General features: G+C 35.8%; 1 non-coding gene across 1 annotated transcript; it reads left to right on the top strand.

Annotated features, from left to right (window-relative positions):
• The first annotated feature begins 6,147 nt into the window (after positions 1-6,147).
• Positions 6,148-6,254, top strand: LOC111813886. Its single transcript, XR_002819013.1, has one exon. It is a non-coding gene; the product is annotated as a U6 spliceosomal RNA (small nuclear RNA).
• The last annotated feature ends 1,033 nt before the right edge of the window (positions 6,255-7,287 follow it).

The raw sequence follows: 7,287 nt of genomic DNA, 5'->3' as shown, positions 1-7,287 counted from the left end.
GGAAAATCTGAAGCCATTTGTTGTAAGTTGTGAGCACCAAAGGGCTTGGGTAGTTCTACACCTACAACTCTTCTAGTGATTGTAGCTCTCAGAGCTTTTCTCTTATCCCTGATCTACTTAATCATTGCAGCTTTCCTTACATAATTCATGGTTTTGGTTTTTTCAAACTTCTGGTTTCTCCACTGCACCTTTGGCTTCACATTAATGGTTTCACACACTGCCCCCTCAGGAGCACATAGCCTGGCCTCTCAGGACTACTAAAATCTCTATGGAAGGCTTTTTAACCTCAGAACCCTTACCTTCTGCATGCATTTTAAACCAGCACTGCACAGGTGATACCAAGGTCCACTGCCAGCTAGAGCAGTAGCAAGGATTTCTTTTCTCTCAGTTGTAGAGGCTCAGTGCCTGAGTTGCTGACAACTCTGAATTCAATTTTGAGGAATAAATTGCTTAAATTTCTGCCATCTTGGGACCTGGTGCAGCCACTGCCATTCTGGAACATGGTGCTCTGTGACTTTCTTCTCAAAGCAGTCTTTCACTTTTATAATTTTTAGGCTGAAATAATTGGGATATTACTGCTTCTTGTGATGCCCTCAGGTAATCTTTTATAGTCTCCTATGCCTTCTCAGAAATCAAGATCTCTTCAGCTCTATCTTTATAGTCTACAGCTTTACTGGCACTTCCTTTCTGGTAAAACTCACATTGTAAATCATTGTACAGGGCTCTTTGCTCTTGATTTTCAACATAAATCTCACTAGAATCCCTCAACAATAGCCAACTTATGGAGATTTTTAGTAAAATCACTTCAGCCATCCTGGACATATGCTTGCATGTTTTTTGCTACATTTTTTTCTTATCTTTTCTCCATTTTCTCCTCTTTACTGTTTAATCCTTAAATTCAACTTCTTTCTGTTTTACTATATCTGTTATACATCTCAGGTTTTATTTCTTCTCTTGGGTACTTGCACCAGGGAGACAATACAATATTTATATATGTGGGTCTGTTTTATTGCCCTTATGAGAATAGCCTCTAGTTGCATCTAATTACCTATGGAGGCTTTGAATTTGTCTTTCTTTATAGCTGAGTAATACTCCTTTGTACAAAACTACCAAATCTTTTTCATCCATTCATCAAGTGATGGGTATTTTAGTTGCTTCAAAGACTTGGCTATGACAAATTGTGCTGCTAAAAATATAGGTGGACATATATCATTATGTAGCAATGTTTTAACTCTTTTGAGAAAATTCTCAGAAGGGGAATAGTGAGGTCAAATGGAATTTATAGTCCTAGCTTTTTTTAGGACTCTATACACTGATTTCCATAGGGGTTGTACTAGTCTACATTCCCCACAGCAGCTGAGATGGGTTCCTGTTTCCCACAACCTCTCCAGCATTTATTATTAGTTAATTTCTGTATGGTAGCCATTCTTTCTCATTGTTGTTTTAATTTGCATTTCTCAAATGGCGAGTGATGTGGAGTATTTTTTCAGGTATTTATTTGGCTGTTGTATTTCTTCTTCTGAGAAGTGTGTTTTCATCTCAGATTCCAATTTTCAGATTTGGTCTTTTAATTTTGGGGCTCTAATTTTTTTTTAATTCTTTCTTTTTTCAGTTCTTTTAGATAGAAGACCTTTTTTCTGAGTGATTATTGGTTAAGATTTTTTCCAAATTTGTTGATTGTCCTTTTACTTGGCTAGTGATTTCTTTTGATGTGCAGAAACCTCTCAATAAGAGGAGGGCTCAGTTGTTGCTTCTTGGAATTATTTCGCATGCAATTTGATTTCTGCTCATGAACTGCTTGCCTACACCTATGTCTTCAAGCTTTCCACTCATTTTCTATTACAGAAGATTTAGTGTTTCTCTTTTAATATTTATATCTTTAATCACTTTGACTTTATTTCAGTGCATGGGGATAGAACTGGGACTAGCTTTAGTTTTCAGCATGTAGAGAGCCAGTTTTGCCAGCACTGTTTGTTAAAGAGGTTATCTTTAAGTGAACATGTTAGGTCCCTTTGTCAAAGATAAGGTGGCTGAGTGTGTTTGTAGTTGTACCCGCATCTTCTAATCTATTCCTTTGATCCTCAGGTCTATTTTTTGCCTATACCATGTTGATTTTATCACAGTAACTTTGTAGTATAATTTCTAGTTAGGGATTGTAATGCCTCCTGCCTTGCCTTTATTGCCCCTGATTCCCTTTGCTATTCTAACTTTTTTTTCTGCTTCCAAATAAATTTTAGGAAAGTTTTCTCTAAATCTATGAGGTATGTTGCTGGTATTTTGATATGGATTACATTAAATCTGTACAACAACTTTGGGAGTATGGCCATTTTCACAATGTTGTTTATTCCTATCCAAGAACAAGGAATATCATTCTATTTTCTGAAATCTTCTACAATCACTTTTTTCAGAGTACTGTAATTTTTCACTGGATAGATCTTTTACTTCCTTAGGTAGATTAATTCCTAGGGGTTTTTTGGGGTGCAATTGTGAAAGATATTGTTTCTCTAGTTTCTGTCTCAGTGTTTTTATCATCTGTTTAGAGGAATGCTATTGATTTTTGGGTACTGACTTTGTAACCTTTTATGCAAACAACATTGTAAACAAACCCGAATTTGTTTATGAATTCTAGGAGATTCTAAGATTCATGGAGTATTTTGGGTCTGGTCTTCCAAGTAAAGTATCATGCCATCTGGAAATAATGATAGTGTAACTTCTTTATGTGTTCTTATTCCCTTTATTTCTCTTTCTTGTATAATGGCTCCAACTAATGATTCCAGAACTATGTTGAATAGGACTGGTGATAGAGAACAACCTTGTATTGTACCCGCTTTGAGAGTAAAAGCTTTCAGTTTTCCCCATTTAGAATCATGAGGGCTGGGGAGATGGCTCAGTGGAATAAGTGCTTGCCTGGCTGTAGGACTGTCATAGATGGCTTTTATTAGATTGAGGTAGAGGCCATCTATTCCAATTGTCCGTAAGGCTTTGATCATGAATGAGTTTTGGAGTTTATCAAGGTCTTTTTCTGCATCAGTTGAGAAGATCATGTGGTTTTTATGCTTTATTGATATAGTGTATTGTGTTTATAGATTTGCATATGCCGAACCATCCTTGCATCCCTGGGATGAATCCCACCTGGTCATGGTGTATAATGATTCTTGATGATTTGCTTTATTCTACTTGTTAGGATTTTATTGAGGATTTTGCATCTATGTTCATAAGGGATATTGGCCTGTAGTTCTCTTTTTCAATTGCTTCTTTCTCTGGTTTTGATATCAGTATAGTACTTGCCTCCACAAATGATTTTGGGAGTATTGCTTCCTTTTCAATTTCATTGAAAAGATTGAGGAGGATTGTGATTAAATCTTCTCTAAATTTCTTTTAGAATTCAGCTGTGAATCCATTAGGATGTGGGCTTTACTTTGTTAATACTTTTTATTGTGTTTTGAATTTTATTGGCTGATATTGCATTATTCAGAGTTTTTATAAAAAAGTTTTCTCAATTCAATTTACGAAATTTATACCTATCTAGGAATTTGTCCCTTTCTTCTCTGTCATCAATTCTTTGCGAGTATAGATTTTCAAAATAGGTATTGATGATCTTCTTAATTCCCACAGGATATATAGGAATTTGACCTTTTCATTCCTTATTGCTTGAATTTGAGTTTTTTCTTTCCACTTTTTGATGAGGTTAGCTAGTGGTTTATCAATTTTATTTAATCTTCCAAAGATCCAGCTTCTTGATTCATTAACTCTTTGAATTGTCATCTTTATCTCAATTGTATTGATTTCTGCTCTGATTTTATGATTTCCTTCCATCTTTGGGCTTTTGTCTTGGTTTGCTCTTCTTTTTCTAGATGTGAGGTACAGCATTAGTGTATTTATTTGTTGTTGTTCTGTTTTTCTAATGTGTAATTTCACTACTGTACATTTCCTCCTAAGAACTGCTTTGACTGAATCCCACAAATTCTGGCAAGTTGTGCTTGCATGTTCATTGAATTGTAGATATTATTTTATTTCTTCTGTAACCCATTGGATGCTTAGGAAGATGTTATTTAATTTCCATTTGTTTATGGGTTTTCTGTCATTTCTGTTATTATTTATTTCCAGTTTTGTTGCACTCTGGTCAGATAATATGCATGGGATAATTTCTGTTTTCTTGCACGTACTTAAGCATGACCTATAGACTAGTATATTATCTGCCTTAGAAAATGTTCCATGTGAAGCTGAAAAAGAATGTGTATTCAGATCTTCTTGGGCGGAACACTCTGTATATGTACACTAAATCCATTTGTTCCAAGTTCTGGTTTAGTTTTGCCTCTTGGTTGCTAATATTTTGTCTGTTTGACCTATCTTTTTTGAGATAAGGGGTGTTAAGTTCCCCTGTTAAGATTGTGATATTTGTTATTAGACTTCTCGAGTCCTTTAAAATTTGTTGTATGTGGTTGCATGCTCCCATATTTGATGCATAGATATCTATAATCTCTTCCTCTTAAAATTTTCCTTAACCAATATATAGTGACTCTTTTTTTGAAAATCTCATTTGATCATTCTTGGGTTGAAGTTCAGATTGTCGGTGAACGGAATAGCCACCCCATCCTACCCCTCCCGCTCCCCCCGCCCTGGCTGTTCTTTTGTGAGGTCCTGGAATATGTAGTATTTTTTTTTCCCATCTTTTGGCTTTTGGCATACGAGTTTCTTTATGGGTTCAACATATTTCTTTTATACAGGCTATTGTTGGATTTTGTTTCTTAATTCACTCTGCCAGTCTATTTCTTTTAATTGATGAATTGAGTCCATTTACATTGGTGGTTATAATTGATATCTATTGACTTACATTTGTCATGTTATTTTCCAATTGTTGGTTCCCTAGATTTATTCTGTGTTTAATAGTTTGCCATGTTTGGTGGGCTCTTTCTGTTGACATTCTTGGAATTTTGTATTCTTTTATCCCTTTTTATAATATATTTTAGTATTCTATATACAGTTGGTTTGGTCACCATGAATTTCTTTAGTTGTTCTTTGTCATGGGAGTATTTCACTCCTCCATTAAACTTGAAAGAGAGTTTTGCAGGGTAGATCAGTCTAGGTTGGAATTTGTTTTCTTTGAGGACTTGAAGTAATTCACTCCATGCTCTTCTTCACTTAACGGTTTGTGAGGAGAAATCTGCTGTTATTCTGATGGGCTTTCCTTTAAATGTGAGCTGTTTCTTTTCTCTAGTGGCTTTTAGTATATTGTTCTTGTACTAAATTCCTCAGATCTTGACTATATAGATCTCAGTGTAGTTTTAATTGGGTTGATATTATTTGGGCTGCTATATTCCTCAATTACCTGAATGGCAGATTGTTTTTGTCTCAGTTACACCTTTCTTATTGCTGGTTCAAATATCCAACACCCATGAATGAGGGAAAAGTTTATTTGGCACAGTAACAGGGGGTTTCAGTTCATACTCATCTGACTCCAAGGCAGTATGGCACAGGTCAGACAGCATCCATTCATGGTGCCACAAAGAGCAAGAGAATAAAATGGAGGAGTAGCAGCAACAATGGCTACAGAGAGGAAGTCTATCTCACTTAAGATGCATTCAGGATATATGCCCCAAGCTAGGTATAGTACTCACACCCATAATCCCAGCAGAACTAAGGCCCATAATCCAGATGGATCATGAGTTAATCTCAAAAACTAGAAGTCCCCGTCCCATGACTGCATGAGGCTTTGGTGGGACAACTATACACAAACCATAACAGTTCCCATATTTGGGAAGTTTTCTGCTATTATTTCTGCCCATATTCTTTTTATGTCATTTGTGTTGCCTCCCTCTTTCTCAATGATGTCTACTAGTCTCATATTGTCCATCTTTGCATTGTCTTGTAGAGGTTGAATTATAATTTCCTGAATCTTAGTTGTTTTTAAGAGAGCTTTCCTTACCTGTTCACTATCTGCAACAGTGTCTTCAAGTTCTGAAATTCTAACTTCACTTTCATTTAAATAATTTTTCCAACTTGTGATTGAGTTTTTAATTTCTTGTATAACTCTTTGAATCTGCTTTATACATTCCATTTATTTTCCATTGCTTGCTCAAGGTTTCCATCATTTTTCTAACCTCCTCTATTGTTTTAATCAGTATCTTCTTTAGAAATGCTTAGTAGGTGCTCGCTTCGGCAGCACATATACTAAAATTGGAACGATACAGAGAAGATCAGCATGGCCCCTGTGCAAGGATGACATGCAAATTCGTGAAGCATTCCATACTTTTTGTGTTAATTATTGAAACGGTCCTACCAATTTTATTTGAGACTATCTCATTGCTATTTGTTTATCAATAAAATTATGGGAAAAAGAGAAATACTTAGTAGTTCTTTTATTGTAGTTATCATTTATTTTTTCTTTTTCCTGTGAGATCAATTCTGATCTGATTTCCTCTATACTCTTCTGCAGTTGTTTCTTTACTTCAGTTTCTGTTATTTCAGAGATTTCAGGGGTGTGGCTTCCAATTTCTTCTATGCTGATGTCTTCTGGTTTTGTTCTGGGTGGACTTGGAGCTTAAGAATCCATTTTGCTCCTTCTTTTTCTCATTTTCTATTTCCGAAAGAACTCTTTCATTTACTTATTTCTATTTTTTTAATTTTTCTATATTTTTAGGGAAGGGTTTACAGGGTGTTCAGGGTTGCACTACTAGATAGGATTCACAGTTATTCTCCTGTTTACAGCATTCCAAGTGCTGGGATTACAAATGCGTGCCACCATGCCCAGTCTCAGTTGTCATCTCAGCATGCCCTGGGGGCAGGCCAGCACAGCAGGCCCAGGGATCAAACCCCCCAGTCCCTGAACCTGTGCGCAGGCACTTTAATCTGCTGAGCTATTTGGCTGGCCAAAGAACTCTTTACTGTGATTTCTGCGATATATTTTTGTGAAAGTTTGAAAGTAGGTAGCTGTATCACTGGAGTCAGATCCTTTTTGAAAGAGTCTGATTTTTTTTATTATCTCTCCTATCTCAGAGATTCTTGTTTTGTGTATATCCAAATATTTTGCCTTCTGTATTGACTGAGAATTAGATGTTGGTTTCTGTTTGGCGCTGTTCTCTTCCATTCAACATAGAGCTTTTGTGAAGTTATTAGCCAAGTACCTCCCAATAAGAGTACCCAAGGGAAAATATGTGGTTAAGACAGACATAGTTTCTTATTTACAGTAGAACAATTAACATTATTAATAACAACTAATGAAATTTAGAAATTGTCAAACTTTTGTGATTAATGGGTTTGTACCACGCAGATCTTAAATTGAGAATT

The sequence above is a fragment of the Octodon degus genome, unplaced genomic scaffold (genome assembly GCF_000260255.1).
Source record: "Octodon degus isolate 3935 unplaced genomic scaffold, OctDeg1.0 scaffold00235, whole genome shotgun sequence".
NCBI classification, from domain to species: Eukaryota; Metazoa; Chordata; class Mammalia; order Rodentia; family Octodontidae; genus Octodon; species Octodon degus.
The sequence above is the reverse complement of the archived record's forward strand: the minus strand, read 5'-3'. Positions and strand labels throughout refer to the sequence as shown.